This window comes from Macaca thibetana, chromosome 2 (genome assembly GCF_024542745.1).
Source record: "Macaca thibetana thibetana isolate TM-01 chromosome 2, ASM2454274v1, whole genome shotgun sequence".
Taxonomy (NCBI): domain Eukaryota; kingdom Metazoa; phylum Chordata; class Mammalia; order Primates; family Cercopithecidae; genus Macaca; species Macaca thibetana.
This window is the reverse complement of record NC_065579.1, coordinates 186,945,265-186,969,307: the sequence shown is the minus strand read 5'-3', so window position 1 is coordinate 186,969,307 and position 24,043 is coordinate 186,945,265. Positions and strand designations below refer to the sequence as shown.

The following is a 24,043-nucleotide window of genomic DNA, read 5'->3' as shown; positions in this document are numbered from 1 at the left end:
ACAGTACTACTGAGCAACATTCAGGTAGAAAGTCAACTTTAGCAAGATTATTTATCTTCATTTTTTTTCAGCTCCTCTATTTTCACTTACATGTAGTTAGGAGCATTACAAGATATAAGGAATGCTTAGCTGAACAAAATCCCTCTAGAAAACTTGAAAATTGCAAATACATCCTAGAAACACAAATGATTCTTAAATTTATTCTATGTCAAAAAAAACTCTAAATTTAGATTTTAAAAATCCCAGAATAAAAGTAGAGTTTTTTAAATTTCAAAGACATGAGAAATTAGATGAAGTTACATATTGAATTACAGTAGATTTGGAGGGAATATTTAGATTCTACCTGTTATAGCATTAATGTATTTTAAGAAAAGCATGTGTTTAAAAGTTACTTACCAATGCAACAGTGTCGGAAGGTGGAGGCTAATCAGTTTTTCGATTCGACTATGAGGGCTCCACACTCATGCATGAATTGATCTCAGTTATAAAAGTGCTTGAGTCTATGAGTCCAACCCCTTTCTCTCACTCACTCTTTCTTCGCACTGACACCATCTGGTGAAACAGCAAGAAGGCACTCACCAGATGTGGGCCCATGATCTTGTACTTCCCAACATTCAGAACTGGGAGCCAAAGAAATTTCTGTTGATTTTTAAAGTCTGTGCTACTCTGTTAGAGCTGCATGAAACAGACTAAGACATCATCAGTGCATCACATATCAATGACCCTTACATGTAAATTTAGTGGATATTATTTTTGAAAAAAATGTTGAGATCACTATAGAGACAATATCAATTAGGTATTATGAATAATTAGACAATCTGAGAGACCCATCAATTCATAATCAACCCTTACATAAGGCAGCCTTTTTTAAGCATTATGGTATCACAAATATACGGAAATACTCTTGAAAGGACTCTCTGATAGAGAGTATTGGGAGTTGTTTTGTAGGAAGCTAACAACAACAATAAAAATCCAAAAGCAAATGGGACTGCAGTCCTGAGCACCTGGGAATGCGGTGGCCAAAAACTTGGATTTGTGCGTACTGTAATAGAAGAGGTAATACAAAAAACACAGAGGCATGGAATCAGGAAGCCAGTTTCAGAGAAGTAGGAAATGACAAGTGCAAGAAGACAGAGTAACAGCTCGATCTAAACTTGCAATTACAAGGGTTTGGTAGATGCTTTGAGCACAGATCTTTATAGCAACACTGAAGTTAATAATATCAATTATTGGTACATCAGCAAATGATTGAGCTGGCCTAAAATTGCTAAAAACTAAAATGTGTGAAGAGCAGTTTACAATTTCCTAGCTTAGTAGGGATTTCCACTACTTGGCTACAAGCAGCAAAATGTTTGGAAAAAAAATCTTCCACAAGTTAGGCTCTTTGACACTTATAGGTTAAAATAAACCATAATTTATCAGTTGCTAATCATGTAAAACAAAAGCAATCCAGAACTCAGCATAAAAATAGGTATTTGTTATGCTCACTGGAAAATACACCAACTGGGAAAGCTGTGTTTCATATTTTAGATTTACAGGTGCAATGACCTGGTTCTACTTTAAGCATCAGTTCTAAGAATAAGTTGGGGCATTGTTCTGGGTGACTTTTACTCTAGAATGAGGGCGCTACATGAGGAATGTTCTTATCACAGCAATGATAAACACAAGAAGGCAAATAGAAACATACGCTTCAAAAAGAATTAGAATAGATACACTCTCAGGTCATCTGTAAACAACTGGGCAAAACTAGTCAAAGGCCAAGGTATCTATAAAAGTAATGGGAATATATAGTATGTCTCTTATTAGTATCACTTCAGTTATGTAAGAAATGACCTACATATAGGCAAAGATTTAGAACAAAAATTCAATCAACCACCTACCACTTCCCAAATATTAACAAATTTTGTGACAATCAAGACATTGTAAGAAAATATCAGAAACTAATTCAAATAAAGTTAAACTTAAAAACTACAGAAGTTACGTTATAGTCAGAATGTTTTATCTCCCCAGATTCATATGTTGAAACTTAATATCCAATGTGGTAGCATTAAGAGGGACTTTGGGAGATTAGGTCATGTGGACAGAGACCTCATGAATGGGATTAGATTCCTTATAAAGGAGGCCCACAGGTGCTCATTCACTCCTTGCTCCATGTGAGGAAACATAGAAGGCACCACCATTGAGCAAAAAGCCTTCAGCAGATCTTGAGTCTTTTGGTGGCTTTTTCTTAAAAGTGCCAGCCTCTAGAATTGTAAGAAATAAATTTCTATTGTTTATAAACTGTCCAGTTCATGTCATTTTTGTTGCAGCAGCAAAAATAGACTAACATATGCTGTATTTGTTAAGTTCAGAAAACGAAATTATTCTGTATAAACATGTTTAAAGAAATTACAGATAAAATTACAAAGGCAAGTAAATGCTAAGAAACTGTCAGCAACGATGAGTTAGACTTTAAAAAATTAATAAAATATCTAGAAATACACCACATAACTTTTGCCAAAAGTCAATGGAGGAGTGAAAAACTAAAGAAAGAATTAATATGGAAGAAATATATAAGAAATGTATTTATAAGGCATTATTAAGAGATACGAATATGAAAAACAAAAAAAGAGAGGCTAATTATTAAAAGGAAAGAATCAGAAGTGTCATCACTTATCTGAAAGAAGAAAGTGAGAAAAGGAAGTGAAAAACTAAAGAGAAAATGCTTATGTATTATCCAAAATTGGTTAAAAATGTAAATTTACAGATCTAGTAAAAATATTGCCTCAAAGGTAGGATAAGATAAATAATAATCACTAATATCTGTATTATAAGTCTTCTGAAAATTAAAATAATTTGAGACAGAGATGATTTTGAAATCAGTCACAGGAAAAGACATAATTAAAAAAATTATAGTTACAATGTCATCATGTTTGGCAACAAAAACAACTAATGAGAGCCAAAAGGTAGTAAAATAATGTTTCAAAAGTGAAGGTAAAAGTAACTTTTATAATTGTATATACAGTAATATCATTCTTCAAAATTAAATGATATGAAAGTATTTTTAGATACATCAAGTTAGTCACTGAAATATTTATTCTAAATGAACTGCTAAAGGACAAGCATCAAGAAAAGAAGATATGACTAAAATTGTCTAATATAGAAGAACATATAATTTTTAAAAAGTTTTTGTTTTGTCGGGTTTTTTAATGTTTAATTTTTATTTTTAAGTTTGTATTAAGAAGGTTTAACTGTTGAAGGTGTAAAAAAAGAGATCAGAATCAAAAGATTCTACCAATATGTTTATATATGTCTCTGTGTATATGTTTAAAGGAAGGAAATCTTCTCATATGATACAATAACTAGAAATCTGTAGTTTTAATGTTTCCTTAACATGCATACACACAGACACATATAAACATATATGTGTTTAATTTGTCAATATTTTCTTTTATTTAAAGTATCACATGGGACGCTTCAAGTAAAATAAAATTTCTCAACAAATTAAATTAAACAGAATTAATAGGAGCAAAGAACAATTCATGAATTGTGAGAGCACTCACAACCGGAAGAGGTACAGAGAACTCTTCCCAGCCGTGTGAGTGGTGAGCTTTGATAGTTCAACACTGCAGCAAAGTGGAGAAACCATTGGATTGTCTGCAGCTAGGAATGTGGTTTATTTGGGCAGGATGTGATGAAGCATTTGTCTTATTTGGCCATCATGTGATCAGTTGGCTTCCTAGTATTGGTGGAAGCTCCATTGTTAATGACTGTATGAAAAGTGGGCTGTGTATTAGTGCATTTTGATGATGCTGGTAGAGACATACACGAGACTGGGAGGAAGAAAATATTTAATTGGACTTACACTTCCACGTGGCTGGGGAGGCCTCAGAATCATGGCAGGAGGCAAAAGGCACTTCTTATATGGAGGCAGCAAAAGAAAATGAGGAAGATGAAAACGTGGAAACCCCTGATAAACCCATCAGACCTCGTGAGACTTATTCACTACCACTAGAATAGTATGGGGGAAACTGCCTCCATAATTCAAATTATCTCCCACCGAGTCCCTCCCACAGCATGTGGGAATTATGGGAGTACTATTTAAGATGAGATTTGGGTGGGGAAACAGCTAAAATATATCGTTCCATCCCTGGCCCCTCCAAATCTCACGTCCTCACATTTCAAAATTAATCATGCCTTTCCAGCAGTCCCCCAAAGTCGTAACTCATTTCAGCATTAACCCAAAAGTCTATGGTTCAAAGTCTTGCCTGAGACAAGGCAAGTCCCTTCCGCCTATAAGCCTGTAAAATCAAAAACAAGCTAGTTACTTCCTAGATACAATGGGGGTACAGGTATTGGGTTCCAAATGGGAGAAATTGGCCAAAACAAAGTGGTTACAGGGCCCATGCAAGTTTGAAATCCAGTGGGGCAGGCAAATTTTAAAGCTCCAGAATGATCTCCTTTGACTCCAGGTCTCACATCCAGGTCACACTGATGCAAGATGCAGGTTCCCATGATCTTCAGCAGCTCCTCCTTCGTGGGTTTTTAGGGCATAATCTCCCTCCTGGATGCTTTCATGGGCTGTCATTGAGTGTCTATGACTTCCAGGTGAACGGTGTCCACTCTTGGTGGATCTAGCCACTAGTTGGTGCCCCAGTAGGGATTCTATTTGGGGACTCCAAACCCATATTTCTCTTCTGCACTGCCTTATCAAAGGTTCTCCATGAGGGCTCTGCCCCTACAGCAAACTTCTTCCTGGGCATAGAGGCATTTCCATACATCTTCTGAAATCTAGGAAGAGGTTCCTGAACCCCAACTCTTGACTTCTGTGCACGTGCATGCTCAACACCACGTGGGAGTTGCCAAGGCTTGGGGCTTCCACCCTCTGAAGCTATGGCCCCAGCTCTATGTTGTCCCCTTTCAGCCGCAGCTGAGGTGGATGGACGCAGGAAACCAAGTACCTAGGTTGCACACACACGGTGACCCTGTACCTGGTCCAAAAAACCATTTTCTCCTGGGCCTCCAGGCCTGTGGTGGAACGGGCTGCCATGAAGACCTCTGACATGTCCTGGAGACACTTTTCCCATTGTCAAGAGGATTAACATTAGGATCCTTGCAACTTATGCAGATTTATGCAGCTGGCTTGAATTTTTCCTCAGAAAATAGGTTTTTCTTTTCTATCACCTTGTCAGCCTACAAATTTTCCAAACTTTTATGTTCTGCTTCCCTTATAAAACTGAATGCCTTTAACATCACCCAAGCCACATCTTGAATGTTTTGCTGCTTAGAAATTTCTTTGACCAGATACCCTAAATCATCTCTCTCAAATTCAAAGTTCCACAAATTGCTAGGGCAGGGGTAAAATACTGCCAGTCTCTTTGAGTAACCTTTGCTCCAGTTCCCAACAAATTCCTCATCTCCATCCGAAACCATCTTGACCTGGAGTTTATTGTCCGTATTGCTATCAGACTTTTGGGCAGAGTCCATTCAACAAGTCTTCAGGAAGTTCCAAACTTTCCCACATTTTCCTGTCTTTTTCTGAGCCCTCCAAACTATCCCAACCTCTGCCAGTTATACAGTTCCAAAGTCCTTCCATATTTTCGTGTATATTTTCACAATGCACCAATCTACTGGTACCAATTTACTGCATTAGTCCATTTTCATGCTGCTGGTAAAGACATACCTGAGACTGGGAAGAAAAGGAGGTTTAATTGGACTTATAGTTCCATGTGGCTGGGGAGGCCTCAGAATCATGGTAGGAGGCAAAAGGCACTTCTTACATGGTGGCAGCAAGAGAAAATGAGAAAGATGTAAAAGTGGAAACCCTTGATAAAATCATCAGATCTCACGAGATTTATTTTGATTAACATAATGATTTCCAGTTCTATCCATTTTGATGCAAATTACAGAGTTTCATTCTTCTTTACGACTAAATAACATTTCATTGTGCATATATACTACATTTTTAAATCTGCTATCTATTGATAGGCACCTAGGTTGATTCCCTATTTTTGCTACCGCAAATAGTGCTGCAAAAAACATGGGAGTATAGATATCTCTTAGATATACTGGTTTCCTTTCTTGTGGATATATACTCAGTAGTGGAATTCCTGGATCATATGAGAGATCTATTTTTAGTTTTCTGAGGAACCTTCATACTGTTCTCCATAGTGTCTTTAGTTTTCTGAGGAACCTTCATGCTGTTCTCCATAGTGTCTTTCCCAGACACTCCATACTGTCTTTCCCAGACACTCCATACTGTCTTTTCCTAGACAGTAAATGTACCAGTAACAGTGTATGAGGGTACCCCTTTCTCCACATCTTTGCTGGCATTTATTATTGCCTATTTTTTGATATCAGCCATTTTAACTGGTGTGAGATAATATTGCATTGTGGTTTTGATTTGCATTTCTCTGATGTTTAGTGATGCTGAACATTTTTTTAAATACTTGATGGCCATTAGTGTGTTCGCTTTTGAGAAATTTCTGTTCAGACCTTTTGCCCATTCTTAAATTGGATTATTTATTTCTTGCTATTGAGTTGTCTAAGCTTCCTATATTTCCTGGTTATTAATCCCTGGTTAGATGTTTGTAAATATTTGCTCCCATTCTGTGGGTTGTCTATTCATTTTGTTGATTGCTTCCTTTTCAGTGCAGAAGAATTTCAGTTTTATATAATCTCAACTGTCTATTTTTTGTTTTGCTTGCCTGTGTCTTTGAGGTATGACACAAAAAAATTTTTGCCCAAAATATTGGAGCATTGTCTCCATTATTTTCTTCTAATAGTTTCATAGTTTCAGGTCTTAGATTCAAGACTTTAATTCATTTTAATTTGATAGTTGTGTATGATGAGAGGTAGCAGAGTAGTTCAATCTTCTGCACATAGTTGTCCAGTTTTCCCATCACCATTTATTGAAAAGACTGTCTTTTCTTCATTGTAACTTCTTGGTTCCATTGAAGACTATGAGTTGGTTGTAAATTTGTGGATTTATATCTGAGTTTTCTATTCTGTTATTTTGAACTATATATCTGCTTTTATGAGAATACCATACTGTTTTGTTTAGCATAGCTTTGTAATAAAATTTTTTCTTTTTGCTCAGGATTGCTTTCGCTATCTGGAGTCTTTTGTAGTTCCACATAAATTGTAGAAAAAATTTTTTTTCTATTTCTGTGAATATCACTTGTATTTTGGTAGGAATTGTATTGAATCTGTAGTTGGTTTTGGTTACTATTGTTATCAATATAAATTCATATCTTTTCTATGTTTTACTTCTATTTTTTTCATCACAGTTCTATGAAATTTTTTATATAGATCTTTCATTTATTTGATTGGATTGATTTCTAGGTATTTTATAACATATTTATTGCAGCTATTGTAAATGAGATTGTTTTCTTGATTTTTTTCGGATTGTTCACTGCTGGCATGTATAAAGGCGACTGATTTTTGTATGTTGATTTTTTATCCTGCAATTTTACTGAATTTGTTTAACAGTTCAAATAGTTTTTCTGGTGGAGTCTACTAAATTTCTTTACCTATTTATCCATTGATGGACATATATATTTATATTTTTGCTGCAGATAAAAGTGCAGTTTTTTAACATAATGATTTTTTTTTTTTTTTTTTTTGATAAATACCCAGCGGTGAAATTGCTGGATCATGTGATAATTTTATTTTTATTTTTTTGAAGAACCTTCATACTATTGGTACAACTATAATGGATGTACCAATTTATATTCCCAACAATAACATATAAGGGTTTCCTTTTCTCTACATTTGTTATTGCTCTGTACTTTGATAATAACCATCCTAATTGGGGTGAGACAATATTTCCTTGTGCTACCTCACCGTGATCTCATTTTATTTTGGTTTGCGTATACCTAATGATTAGTGATATATAAATTATTTAGCCACTAAAGCCTTTAGGGTAGAGTCAGCTCTAGCAGCTAATATTTGAGATAGGGTTCTAATTATAGTCTCATTTATATTTATGCTAAGCAACAGAAGGAACATTAAAACAAAGATGTCCTTTTAGAGGAGTTTATGCCTGCTGACAAATTACTCTTTATTCTATAGTTCAAATTATAAGGTATTGACCAATGTTGAGGTTCTATTTGAATGTGGAATAATCTAATTCAAATCTACATTGAGCTCTAAAATAAGAAAATACCACTGACTGAGACAGGATTTGCTTATCTGTATGTTACCATCCATAGATAGAAGAATATCGTGGAGGGCTATATCAGACAGTACCTGTGGGATGCTTTCTTGTATTTGGGGTCACGAATAGGGAAGTGGAAAGGCTGTATGATTATATCATTGTATGGTTAGAGGCTACTGACAGTTAAGGGATTAAGGTAATACATTTGTCCACAAATCGTCAAATTATCTTTCACTTTGGTTTACTTACTCAATTTATGGAATAATTTACCTGAAAAACTCTCACTATAGGTTTTTCCTACTGTTAGATTTAAAAAAGGAATCTTCATACATGGATCTAAAAGTCAAACCCTATAGAAAGGACTAGATGTTCAATTTGAACAAGCAGTTGCCCTTGGAGGATGAATTAAATTTGTTACAGGTGAACCAGAGGATCTTTAACTTATTGTAGGAATTTAGGTTTAGTTTGACATATTCAACATTCAGGTGAGTTTTCTGCACAAGCTACCAAACATGAAATCCTAATCATAGTATTATTTTGCCACACTAAACAAAAAGAAGGCATGGGGAAAAGAGGAGAAGGGAATACGGTTTTAGTATTGTTAGTGAAGTCTTGATCCATAATCTTGGGGAAGTTGTTTGTGTCTAGTATGGCATCTGCTTCTGGGAAGAAACCTCTCTTGCTGTCAATTTTACCTTGAGTTATCCAACAGGCACACAGTTGGTCTTAATCCCTTTGTGATGCTCTAACAAAATACCTTAAACTGGGTAATTTATAAAGAGCAGAAATATATTTTTTATAGTTATGGAAAATATAAAGTTCAAGGTCAATGTGCCAGCATTGGTGTTTTATAAGGACTGCTTTTTGATTCCAAGATGTTGCCTTGTTGTGTCTTCATGTGGCAGAAAGACAAGAGAGCTCTCCCTTTAACCACGAGCCTTTTTCAAAGGATGCTAATCCCATTTACAAGAGTAGAATCCTCATGAATCAATCACCTCATGAAGGCTACACCTCAATACTGTAGCACTGAGGATTAAGTTTCAACATGAATTTTAGAGGAGCACAATTATTGAAACTATTGCAGGTCTCAAAAGTATGGAGGGGCCCTATTGACTTAAGAAATGTGGACCCAAGACTTGAGGCCCTGCAGTTTTGTTGCAATATGGGTGCTGAGAAAAACTATATATGGTGCCTTCCAGTGTGGCTCAAGGGCAGCTTTTCTCTGGTATTATTTTGAGAAGCCCCAATTTCCAGGTTTGAGATTATTAAAGTCCTGGTTCTCTTCAATTGGTGGGTCATAAAAGGGCACACTTTACCTGGAAAAATATGCGTTGGCATAATGCCAGTAAAGCCCTGCAATACTGAGTCATATTAAACTTTATAAGAGCAGAACATCTGTAAGATTCTAATGTAAGTGGCACAGATTTTCCTATATTTAAAATCTATATAGGACCCATTTAACTATTTCATAATGGATCAAAGTGTGTTTTTCAGTGTGGGTAGACCTGATTGAGATAAAGTCCAATGGTAATGTCTTTGGCCAAGGAAGTTCCATCAATTCAGTGAACTTTGTCAATTTCAGTTTAAAAATATCATTTTCTCTATCGACCCTCTCAGAAGATTAAAGATGATAAAAACAATGATATTGCCACTGTTTGCATAATACTTTATTTAACTCTTTTATAACTTGTCCAGAGAAATGAGTGTCTTCATTATTGGAGATTTCTCCGAGAATATCTTATACAGAAAACATTTTTCTAATAACCTTTTAGCTACTGTTATAGCATTAGCCTTCCTGCAAGGGAAAGGTTTTGTCTAAGAACAAACAGAGTACTATGGGAACATTTTGATATGTCACTGAGGGTGCCAATTGAATAAAATGTATTTGTAGGTGTTCAAATGATCTAGCAGGTGGTGGTAATGTACCTCCTGCAGTCTTTATTATCATGCCAGGATTATGGGTTTGACAAATGGTTGTAGATTACTGTAGCAATTTTTAGAACAGTCACCATATCATTTAAAAAATATTTGCTATTCTATCTACACAATGATGAGTCATGGAGTGCAGAGCTTTTTAAAAAAATAATTGAAGCTATATGAGAACACAGAAAAGGCAAGACCATTTTCTGGGCCCTCCATGAGTCCATGCTTAATATTAAATTTCCATGCATTTGAATACTAGTTTTGTTTTTCAAATTAGGTATATAGCATTGTTTATTAAATAGGTTATCATCAGTGATTTGACTTAAATAAATCTTATGGATTTTGTTTCAATTACATATATTTAAAGTTTCAGTAGTAGCCAACTCAGCAGGTAAATGTGTCAGGAAATTTCCATGGAATTAAATTTTGTTCTGATTGATCCTCGGTTAGCAATTTTTTGACCCAATCAGTTTCTTCATAAGAGTTCTGGGAATTTTTACACAGTTCAATGATATTATCTTAAAGTTATCAGCAACTTGTATTTGTCAGTCTTTTCCATGAATCTCCTTTAATATGAAATACTTTGGTTTTATAGTTGTTTGAAATAGCTTTCAGGGAAGTACCAGAGTAAAACAATGAGTTAATTGTAGTTAATTATCTGTAGAAGAAAAGACTTAAAATGACTATGGTAAAAGATCAAATTAGAGTTTTAGAGTTCATTATAATGCAATTAAGAAGGAAATTTTGTTATTTCTATGGCACAAAATATTTCAGAGAAATGATTAAGATTGTGACTGCCAGAGTTATATCAGGACTATCAGATTTTTAGAAATTACATACGGTTTCTAAAACTCATATTAATAACATACTCATAGAATATGACTTTAGAAATTACATACGGTTTCTAAAACTCATATTAATAACATACTCATAGAATAGGACTTTAGAAATTACATACGGTTTCTAAAACTCATATTAATAACATACTCATAGAATAGGACTTTAGAAATTACATACGGTTTCTAAAACTCATATTAATAACATACTCATAGAATAGGACTTTAGAAATTACATACGGTTTCTAAAACTCATATTAATAACATACTCATAGAATAGGACTTTAGAAATTACATACGGTTTCTAAAACTCATATTAATAACATACTCATAGAATATGACTTTAGAAATTACATACGGTTTCTAAAACTCATATTAATAACATACTCATAGAATAGGACTTTGGAAAGTTTCAGCATTACTTATTATCTGACAGTCCTTCCCATGTGATTTAGCATATCAAATACACCTAATTACTTTAACATCTCTCTTTTCATAAAGAGAAAAAACAACTTCATTTGAGATACTCCAGGGGCCCATCTGTATATTCCCTAAGTTAGTTCAAGGTCAAAAGGTCTTAATTTAGAATTTTATTTTGGAAAGTTGTCAAAAATGTCAAAAGGTTTAAAACACTTGATTTCAATAGGATCACATGGCTCTGTGAAAGCATATGTATTCAATTAACTACAGTGGCAATTAAAAGACTTCAAAGGAAAATACAGAAAGTTTCATAGCTGTAGGAAATTCTTAGTTCTTTTAACAGAAAAAACTCAGTTTTCTTAAGTAAACAAAAACCTACTAAATACAAATGATGCAAAGAAAATTATCTCTATGAAACACAGAATCTTTCTTCCCTAGACCAATAATCTATAAAGTAAAAATAAAACTTTCACAATTTCCTATTAAGGGCAGAAAATTACTTCAACAAAACCTTGTTCTTTTAACAGAGTTGACCAAATTTTGTTTCGCATCTATGTACTTTTGATATTAATTTTCAATTTTGAAAGAAAAAAACAAATAAATAATTATTTTTATATCTTAACCAGCTTAATCACACATAAAATTACTTTTCCAAAATTTCTTCTAGTGAACAGAGAGGGGTGACTTGGAGTAGAATGGGAGGCAGGTTGGCCCTAAGCAGTTTCCAGCTTGACTTCTTCCTTTACTTATTTGGGGGTCCCAAGATTTATTTCTCTTTCACAGAGGCTTGCAGAGGAGAAATGTTGGATAAGTAATTTTATGTGTAATTAAGCTGGTTAAGATATAAAATAAATGCATATCAGATTGCCTCTTTTGGCGAGGCTAATAAGAAACTCAAAAGAATGCAAACATTTGTCTCTAATCTATCCATGACCTAGAAAGCCACTCCCCGCTTGGGTCTTTCCGCCTTTGCTTCAAGTTGTCCTGCCTTTCTAGACCAAACCAATGTTCATTTTACTTATGTTGATTGATGCCTTATGCCTCCCTAAAACGTATAAAACCAAACTGTTCTCTGACCACCTTGGTAGCATGTCATCAAAACCTCCTGAGTTCGCATCACCGGTAGGCATCCTCAACCTTGGGAAAATAAATGTTCTAAATTAACTGAGACCTGTCTCAGATTTTTTGGGTTCACATTTTGGTAACCACAAAGGTATTCTGAGGGGAAATGCCCCTGACCTTTGACAAATCTCCTATCAGTCTTTGTACCAGCATGAAACAACTTTATGGCTCAAATGAATAGGATGCTTTGCTGAGGTCTGGGAGCACCTCCTCCAGAAAATCCTTGAACTCTTAAAATTTTGTCAAGATCTAAAGTTTATTTTGCTGTCCAACTCCACTTCTACATCATTTTTATAACCACTCGATTTTCGTCTTACACTTTTTTACTTTTTCTTTGTACAGTAACCAGTCATTCCATTTAAAAACAAAGTTATTCTATTTTTTCTTTAAAAGGGGAAAAAACGTGATCTTGGTGGATAAGCTTTTTGATGTACTGCTAGATTCAGTTTGCCAGTATTTTATTGAGGATTTTCACATCGATGTTCATCAGGGATATTGGTCTAAAATTGTATTTTTGTTGTGTCTCTTCCAGGCTTTGGTATCAGGATGATCCTGGCCTCATAAAATGAGTTAGGGAAGATTCCCACTTTTTCTGTTGATTGGAATAGTTTCAGAAGGAATGGTACCAGCTCCTCTTTCCACCACTGGTAGAATTCGGCTGTGAATTCATCTGGTCCTGGGCTTTTTTTTTGGTTGGTAGACTATTAATTATTGCCTCAATTTCAGAGCCTGTTATTGGTCTATTCAGGGATTCAACTTCTTCCTGGTTTAGTCTTGGGAGGGTGTATGTGTCCAGGAATTTATCAGTTTCTACCAGATTTTCTAGTTTATTTGCGTAGAGGTGTTTACAGTATTCTCTAATGGTAGTTTCTATTTCTGTGGGATCTTTATCATTTTTTATTGCATCAGTTTAATTCTTCTCTTTTTGCTTATTAGTCTTGCTACCGGTCTATCAATTTTGTTGATCTTTTCAAAAATCCAGCTGCTGGATTCATTGATTTTTGAAGGGTTTTTTTGTGTCTCTATCTCCTTCAGTTCTGCTCTGATCTTAGTTATTTCTTGCCTTCTGCTAGCTTTTGAATGTGTTTGCTCTTGCTTCTCTAGTTTTATAAATTGTGATGTTCGTGTGTCAATTTTAGATCTTTCCTGCTTTCTCTTGTGGGCATTTAGTGCTATAAATTTCCCTCTACCCATTGCTTTAAATGTGTCCCAGATATTCTGGTATGTTGTGTTTTTGTTCTCATTGGTTTCAAAGAACATATTTTATTCCTGCCTTCATTTCATTATGTACCCAGTAGTCTTTCAGGAGCAGGTTGTTCAGTTTCCATGTAGTTGTGCGGTTTTGAATTAGTTTCTTAATCCTGAATTCTAATTTGATCGCACTGTGGGCTGAGAGACAGTTTGTTGTGATTTCTATTCTTTTACATTTGTTGAGGAGTGCTTTACTTCCAAATATGTGGTCAGTTTTGGAATAAGTGTGATGTGGTGATGAGAAAAATGTATATTCTGTTGATTTGGGGTGGAAGTTTCTGTAGACGTTTATTAGGTCTGCTTGGTGCAGAGCTGAGTTCAAGTCCTGGATATCCTTGTTAACCTTCTGTCTCATTGATCTGTCTAATATTGACAGTGGGATGTTAAAGTCTCCCATTATTATTGTGTGAGAGTCTAAGGGATGCAAGCCTGGTTCAACATATGCAAATCAATAAACATAATCCATCACATAAACAGAATCAAAGACAAAATCCCCATGGTTATCTCGACAGATGCAGAAAAAGCCTTCAACAAAATTCAACATCCCTTCATGCTAAAAACTCTCAACAAACTAGGTATTGATGGGACATATCTCAAAATAATAAGAGCTATGTATGACAGACCCACAGCCAATATCATACTGAATGGGCAAAAACTGGAAGCATTCCCTTTGAAAAGTGGCACAAGACAGGGATGCCCACTCTCATCACTCCTATTGAACAGTGTTGGAAGTTCCGGGCAGGGCAATCAGGCAACAGAAATAAAGCATATTCAATTGGGAAAAGAGGAAGTCAAATTGTCCCCATTTACAGATGACAAGATTGTATGTTTAGAAAACCCCATCATCTCAGCCCAAAATCTCTTTAAGTTGATAAGCAATTTCAGCAAAGTCTCAGGATACAAAATCAATGTGCAAAAATCACAAGCATTCTTATACACCAATAACAGACAAACAGAGAGCCAACTCATGAGTGAACTCACATTCACAATTACTACAAAGAGAATAAAATACTTAGGAATCCAACTTATAAGGGATGTGAAGGACCTTTTCAAGGAGAACTACAAACCACTGCTCAATGAAATAAAAGAGGACACAAACGAATGTAAGAACATCCCATGCTCATGGATAGAAAGAATCAATATTGTGAAAGTAGCCATACTGCCCAAAGTGATTTATAGATTCAATGCCATCCCCATCAAGGAGCAGTCTCGGCTCACTGCAACCTCCGCCTCCTGGGTTCACGCCATTCTCCTGCCTCAGCCTCCTGAGTAGCTGGGACTACAGGCGCCCACCACGCCTGGCTAATTTTTTGTATTTTTAGTAGAGACGGGGTTTCACCATGTTAACCAGAATGGTCTCGATCTCCTGACCTCGTGATCTGCCCACCTCGACATCCCAAAGTGTTGGGATTACAGGTGTGAGCCACCACACCCAGCCACAATTTCATTCTTTTTATGGCTGCATAGTATTCTGCGGTAGATATATACTACACCGTCTTTATACAACTCACCATTAATGAACACTTTGATTGATTTTATGTCTTTGTATTGTGAATAGTACTACAATAAACATGACTGCACGTGTCTTTTGGATATAATTGTTTCTTTGGGTAGATGCTCAGTAGTGGGATTGCTGGGTCTAATGATCATTCTATTTTTAGTTCCTTGAGAAATCTTCATACTGTTTTCCATAGATGTTATACTAATTTACATTCCCATCAACATTGTATAAAGGGTACCCTTTCCTCTGCATCTATGCTAATATCTGATGTTTACTGACTTTGTAATAATATTCTTTCTGACTGATGTAAGATGATATTGTGGCTTTAATTTACATTTCTCTGATGATTAGTGATATTGAGCATTTTTTTTTTCATTTTAATTGACCACTTGTGTGTCTTCTTTTGAAAAATGCCTGTTCATGTCCTTTGCCCAGTTTTTAATGGGATTGTTTTTTCTTGTTGAGTTTTTTTTAGTTCATTTAGTATTCTGTAGATTAATTTGTTGTCAGAGGCATAATTTGCAAATACTTTCTTTCATTATGTAGGTTGTCTATTTACTTTGTTGATTTTTTCTTTATTTGGCTGCAGAAAAATTTTTAAGTTTAACTCCCATTTGTCTGTTTATTTATTTATTTATTTTTGAGATGGCGTCTCACTTTGTTGTCCAGGCTGGAGTGCAGTGGCGTGATCTTGGCTCACTGCAACCTCCACCTCCTGTGTTCAAGCAATTCTCCTGCTTCAGCCTCCTGAGTAGCTGGGATTACAGGTGCGCACCACATGCACCACCACGCCCGACTAAGTTTTGTATTTTTAGTAGAGACGGGATTTCACCATGTTGGCCAGGCTGGTCTCGAAATCCTGACCTCGTGATCCGCCTGCCTCGGCCTCCCAAAGTCCTGGGATTACAGGCTTGAGCCACCACACCCAGCCCATTTTTGCTTTTGTTGTATTTGCTTTTGGGATCTTAGTCATAAATTTTTTCCTAGGCCAATAATAAGAGATTTTCCTGGGTTTTCTTCAGGGACTTACACAGTTTCAGGTCTTACACTGATGTCTTTAATCCTTTAATCCATATTGAGTTAGTTTTTGTATATGGCAAAAAATAGAGGCCCAGTGTCACTCTTCTCCTTATGGCTAGCCAATTTTCTCAGCACCTTTTATTGAATTTAGTATCTTTTTGCATTGTTTATTTATGTCAACTTTGCAAAAGATCAGTTGGTTGTACATAGGTGTCTTTATTTCTGAGTTCTCTAATCTTCCGTTCTTCCATGTGTTTATTTTTGTACCAGTACAATACTGTTTTAGTTACTATAGCTATAGTATAATTTGCAGTCAGAAAATGTGATGCTTTCAGCTTTGTTCTTTTTGCTTAGAATTGCTTTGGATATGTGGGCTCTTCATATCAACTTTAGAATTGTTTTCTCCAATTATCTGAATAATAACGTCGGTAATTTTTAATTCTTAGGGATCGTGTTTAATCTGCAGATCGATTTAGGAGGTGGGGTCATTTAAATGACATTGATTTTTACAATTCATGCACACAATTATTGTTTTCATTTGTCTGCACCATCTATATTTTTTTTTCATCAATGTTTTGTAGTTCTCCTTATAAAGACATTTTACCTCCTTTGTCAGATTTATTTCTAGATTTTTTTTGTGGCTGTTATAAATGGGATTGAGTACTTGATTTGATTCTCACCATGAATGTTTTTGGCATACAAAAATGCCACTGAATTTTGTATGTCGATTTTGTATTCTGGAACCGTTTTGAAGTAGTTTACCAAGTCTAGGACTTTCGGGAGACTCTTTAAGGTTTATAGGTATGAGATTATGTCATTAGTGAACAAAGATCATTTGACTTTCTCTTTTTCAATTTGAATGTTTTTTATTTCTTTCTCTTGCTAAAATGGTCTGGCTAGGACTTCTAGTACTATGTTGAATAGGAGTAGTGAGAGTGGGACATCCTTTTTTTGTTCCAGTTCTTAGGTGGGATGCTTTCAACCTTTCCCTACTCAGTATGAAGTTAGCTGTGGATTTGCCATAAATGGCTCTTATAATCTTCAGGTATGTTCCTTCTATGTCTACTTTGTTGAGGGTTTTTATCATAAAGGATTTTTAAAATTTATTAAGTATTTTTCTGCATCTAATGTGATCATATAGTTCTAATTTTTATTCTGTTTATTGAATCGCATTTAGTGATATGCTAATGTTGAACAATCTTTGCATCCCTGGAATAAAACCTAATTGATCTTAGTGAATTAAGTTTTTGATGTGCTGCTGGATTCAGTTTGCTAGTATTTTGTTGGGGATTTTCATCTATGTTGATCAGGGATACTCACCTATAGTTTGCTTTTATGTTACTGTGCTTTACCTGATTTTGGTAGCAGAATGATCCTAGTTTTATAGAATGAGTTAGAGAGGAATCCCTCCTCTTCTATTTTTTTAGAATAGTTTCAGTAAGATTGTTACTAGCTTGTTTTTGTATGTCTGGTAACATTTGGCTGTGAATCTGTTGATCTTCAAGGAGTATACGAGCAGGTGGGGTGAAAGATTTTTTATGACTGATTCAATTTCATACTCACCCGTCCAGAGTTTCTGTCTCTGTCCGGTTCAGTCAGAAGGTTGCATGTTTTCATGAATGTATGTATTTTCACTAGGTTGTACAGTTTATGCACATAGAAATATTCATAGATAATTACTTATGATCTTTTGTATTTCTGGGGTATCAGTTGTGATGTCATCTTTATCATTTTGATTGTACTTATTTGAATATCCTCTCTTGTTTCCTTGGTTAAAGTAGCTAATGGTCTATCAATTTGGTTATCCTTTCAAATAACTGGTTTTTCATTTTGTTAATTCTTTATATCATTTTTTTCTCAATGTCATTTAGTTCTACTCAATACCATTAGGTATTAGGAAGTTGCATATTAAATTCATGATAAAATATATTTCTTTACATATTGGAATGTTTAAAATGGAAAAGAGTAACTATTGTCAAGGAATTCAGAGTAATTATAACCCTCACTCACTGTTGCTATAAAGTGGTATAAACACTTAGCAAAACGGTTTTGTAATTTCTTAAAAAGTTAAACATGTATCTAGAGTATAATCTAGTTGTTACATAACCAGTTATTTACCCAGGAGAAATGGAAACAGATCTCTATAAATACTTCACATAAATATGCACAGCAGCTTTACTGACAGTAGGCAAAAATGATGGATAAGGGAAATGTTCAGTTACAGGTGAATAATAAACAAACCTGTATATCAACCCAATAGAATACTGCCTAACCATAAAACTGGATGCACTATTGACATACTCTACAGCATGAAAGTCACACAATAATTACGCTGAGTAAAAGAAATTAGGCTTAAGAAACAAGCAAGACAACAACAAAAAAGTACTGTATAATTCCTTTGATATAAAATTCTAGAAAATTCAAATTAATGTATATTAACAGAAAGCAGGCTAATGTTTGCCTGGGGGAAACTGGGAACATGGAGAGATGTAGTAAGGAATAATTGTATGGCCAGTGGGAAAATGTGTAAAATATTAGAAATGGTCTTTTTGATTTTGGTGATAGTTTCACAACTATCAAATTTATTTCAAAGTTATCAATTATGTGTATTTGTTATATCTCAATTATATTTGAATAAAACTGTTTAAAACATAGCCAGTATAGAAATTAAAATGGAATTCTATAAAAAATATAATTTAAAAAGCTGAAAGTAAGGAAAAAGAAAAGTAAGATAAGGCAACAAATAACCCACAAAATTAACTTAAAGCAAATAACATTTGATATTAATGGATTAAAATCCAATTAAGAGGCAGAGAATTGCATAATAAATAAAAAGTAAGACTCATCTTCATCCTGTTTCAAAGCGATGTTATTTTGTCTAATATATTTACATATTTACATTTGACGGAAGTAAGCTAAAATTAAAGGATTGAAAGATGCATTCAAACATTGATGTATTCATAAAGTTCAGAAAACATTTCAAATGTATGTTGTACAGTAACCAGTAAAGACCATAAGCTATAGGACAAGCCTCAAAAATTGTATGAAAATGGAATGTTTTCTTATGATGATGTAATATAAATAAATTAAAATCAATAAATATATCTAACAAAATCTCAAATGAACTTTATATTTAATAATTCATGGTTCAAATATAAAATAACAAGAAAATAAAAACATATCTAGAACTGAGTAATATTTAAAGCACACCATATCAAAACTTGTAAAAAGCACCTAAGTCAGTGAATAAAAGGAAGCATAATTACATATATTTAAATGGAGAATAATCTGAAATCTATTATCTTTGTTTTCCCCTAAGAATCTAGAAAATATTGAGCCTTAACATAAGTAGAAAAAAAATAAGATTAATTAATGAAACAGAGAATTTTAAAACAATAGAGAGACAAATTAGTTAAGTCAAATAGTTGTTTAGTTTAAAAGTACAGTGAAACTTATGTTTTTATTTGTTCTTTGACCACTGTAAAAATTCACCACTCAACTCCCCTTGTGCAGTAACATAATTTATCAATAACTCTACCTGCTGCGCACTGCAAAGATCACTGTTTTGCCCAGAAGTCACAGGCTGGCTCCAGTGAATGACAGCAGAGCAGGGATCCTGAAGGAAATTACAAGCTCAAGCACACTATTGTGAATATATAAGCAGTAATTGTCCAATATTAAAATGAAACGAATACAGTCAAATTAATTTTACTCAAAAACAAAAACACAGTTTAAAGCTAGGAAAGTTTTAAATATGTTTATTACATTAATTAAGGCAAAAACACATATGTTAATTACAGTTGTTATAGAAAGCACATATGATAAAATTCAGTATCTAGTCATAGTTTTAAAAACATATCATTTGGAATGAAAGATGCTGTCAAATGGAATGAAATAATAATCACTGGACATTAAAGAGATCCTAGAGGTAAAACCTTACCTCTAGGTAAGATTTTAGTAACATGATTATCTAGCCAATAATAAATATCAGGTTGATGTGAAGGAGTTTCTATTCAATAAATGGAGTTGTAAAAATTCAGTATTGACATGATACAAATGAAATAAAATCTCCTGATCTGATTTACTTCAGACAAAAAATGCAGCTGCAGATGAATAGAAACTCAAATGTCAAAAGGAAAAGGAAAAATAAAATGTACAAGAAAATCTAAGAGAGTATTTTTTAAACTTTGAAGTTAAGTAGATATTTTTAAATCACAAAAATTATTTCTTATAAAAGATTAATAAACATGGTTATATGTGAATGAAAAATCTCTGTTTAATTATTAGGCATCATAAAAGATGTGAAAAGACAAGCCACATTGCAAAACTAAACATACTCTTGCCATATGATCCAGCAATTGTGCTCCTTGGTATCTAGAGCAGTTGAGAACCCACATCCACACAAAAACCTGCACACAAAGGTTTATATTAGCTTTATGCATAATTGCCAAAACTTGTAATCCATGGAGACATACAGTGACAACTAACTGGATAAATAAACTGTGGTACATCAAAAAATGGAATATTATTTACTACTAAAAAATGAACTTTCAAACCATGAAAACACAGGACGAAACTTAAATCCATATTATTAAGTGATAGAAGCCAATCTGAAATGGCTACATACTGTATGATTCCAACACTACGACATTGTGGAAAAGACAAAATTATGGAACTAGTAAATACAACAGTGGTTTCCACAGGGTAGGTTGAGGGAAGGGTGAGTAGGTCAAACACAGAGGATATTTAGGGCAGTGAAAATGTTCTGTATGACACTGTAATGATACATGCCATCGTAGCTGGGTAATGGATACATGATATCGCATATCTGTCCAAACCTAATGTATAAGCCCAAGGGTGAACCTCAATTTAAACTATAAACTTTGATTGATAATGATATAGCAATGTGGGGTCATCAATTGCAAAAAGAGTGACTCTGGTGGGGGAAGTTGAAAATGGAAATGGCTATGCATGTGTGGGGGCAGAGAGTATTTGGGAAATATTTGTACCTTCCTTGATTTGACTGCTCTAAAAGAATAAAGTCTTTGAAAAAAGACAAGTCATGAATTGAAAAATTATATATATTAAATATATCTACGATAAAGGATTAGTCTCAAATACATAGAGACATCTATGTATTAATTGTAATCTAATTGAAACAACTAGCTATTTAATAAAATGAACAAAAGGCAAGACGAGACATACCATAAAAGAGAAAAAACAGCAATAGATTTATGATGAGAAGCTCAGCCATACTAGTCATCATGGAAGTGTGAAATCAAAACCAAACCGAAGTGTCATTTTTCAGCCACTTCCATTCATGCAATTATGATGTCTCACAACATGAAGTATTGAAGAGAATGTTGCTCAACATAATTCTTTTTGTATTATTAGTAATATAGTAAAAACCCGCTTTGGAAGACAATTTGCTATATCTAGACAACTTCAAGGTTTACATACCTTGAAACCCAGTTATTCTACTCCCAGTTAGATACCTGATACAAACTTGAATATCTAGATTCTTGGAAACAGACAAATTAATGTGCATGGCATTACTGTTCACAAACAACTCAAATGTTTATATGCATATCAGATAACTATACAACGTTCTGTCTTTATCTCTCTCTTTCCAAACACACATACACACACACACACACAGACGCGTATTACAAAGCAACACAAATGAATGCTTTATAGATGTGTACACTGGCTTATTGCTCTAATTTTTAATAACAATCAGTAATTATAATGTAAGGCATTATAGAATTATAATTATTTGGAAACAATTATAATTAAAATGTAAGGCACTATATGGCCACTAGAGTGGGTTTCTAGATTAGATTTCCAATCAAACTCAGTAGACACAATAGGCAAACTTAGCACTAAATTGCCTTTAGGAAAGGATATAGCATCATTCACCGCAGCAGGACTGCGGAAGTTTTAATCACCCAGATGTAACACCTAATGTACCCAAACATTGTATGGAATAAATTTGTTTTCGTGGATGATGACAAGAACTGACATATAAGTCTAGGTCTCTACTGATAAAGGGAACTGAAAATTTTAGGTTGACTAAGCTTAATTTACTCGAGTCACTATCACTTGGAGAGGCATATGCTGTGCTGCCATTTGTTAGTGCACTCAAAGTCCACAATTCCATAATAAATAATCCCAATAACAGCACTTCTAGAGGCATTCCAGTAAAGTCGTCCCCTTACCTGTGGGAAATACTTTTGAAGACCCCCTAGTAAATACCTGGTACTGCAGACAGTACAGAACTTTACCATATACCATGATTTATCCTATACCTATTTGTGATACCAATACCTCGTTCTGCGGACAGTACAGAACCCTATCATATACTGTGATTTTTCCTATACATACTTATGATAAAGTTTAATTTATAAATTAAATTAATTTAAAAGTTATGATGAAGTTTACTTTATAAGTTAATTTATAAATTAGACAAGGAAGAACTTACTTGCTTGCCTAACAATAAAAACTAATAGCAAAATAGCCATTACATATTATTAGGAATTATTTGTCTGATAATAATAACTAATAATAAAATAGAACAATTATGACAATATGCTATAAAATGTTATTTGAATGTGATCTCTCTCTTTCTCCCTCTTTCAAAACAGCTTATTGTACTGTAAAGTGGGTAGCTAAAACCATGGAAAGCAAAACTGTGGATAAGGGGGGACTACCGTATTCATTAATTAGTACATAGGTCACAGGTAGAGCCTCCTAATGAATATATACCTTTAGATGATTTTATAAAAACTGTGACTAAAGGTTAACTTTATTCAAGCATCCCTGAGGGGAAGAAAACAATTACAACATAATTAACTCTTTAAAAATAATTAAAAAAAAACAAATAAAAAATATAGCTTTAGAATCATGGGAAAAACAAACAAACAAACAAACAAAAAACATATCTAGTCCATAGTAGTTGTTAGCTTGGAAGAAAGGCAGTAGGATAAGATGGAGGGGGACATAGGAATGGGGAGCTGAGGAGTTTTAGTGATGTTCTAGATCTTTACAAGTGGTAAAGTTTATATGCGTAAGTTGCATTAAAAAATACAGAATTAATGGAAACAGAATAAATGTATATAAATGTGTTTAGGTCCAGGCACGTTGCTCATGCCTGTAATTCCAGCACATTGAGAGGCTAAGGCGGGTGGATCACTTGAGGTCAGGAGTTCGAGAACAGCCTGGCCAACATGGTGAAACCCCACCTCTACTAAAAATACAAAAATTAGCCAGGCATGGTGGTGGGCGCCTGTAATCCCAGCTACTCAGGAGGCTGAGGCAGGAGAATTGCTTGAACCCTGGAGTTAGAGGTTGCAGTGAGCTGAGATCATGCCACTGTACTCCAGCCTTGGCAACAGAGCCAGAATCTGTCTCAAAAAAATAAAAGAAAGAAAGAAAAAAAAAGTTTGTAAAGATTTAGACATAAATTAATGCTTAAGATGAATGAAAATTTGTATGCCTGAAAGTTTTAATATTTGGAAGCAGTCTTGTGTTTTTCCTTATGAAGCAAAATGTTTCAGGAAAAAGAAAAAAAAAAAAAAAACAAAAAACTAAAGACATTGCCCTACGTGAATATTACTTTGAAGACAGAGAAAGAGAGACGGAGACAGGAGACAGGGGAGGATATTTTATCACGTCAGCAAAATTCTGTTATAAATACTTGGAAAATTTGTTTTTTCCTTAGTTTTTTGTTCTCCCTAATGACTCAATTAGCTGAATTTTTAAATAATTGGTATATTTATTTATAGCAACTGTAAGATTTTTTCTTTTTTAGCCAAACTTTTAAATAATTCATGA

General features: G+C 34.3%; 1 long non-coding RNA gene across 1 annotated transcript in view; it reads right to left on the bottom strand.

The window, feature by feature from the left end:
- Nucleotides 1–402: 402 nt before the first annotated feature.
- Nucleotides 403–24,043, bottom strand: part of LOC126947907 (uncharacterized) — a 126,396-nt gene continuing 102,755 nt past the window's right edge. The window contains exon 3 of the long non-coding RNA XR_007723249.1: nt 403–552. This is a non-coding gene — a long non-coding RNA (uncharacterized LOC126947907). The remainder of the gene's footprint in view (nt 553–24,043) is intronic.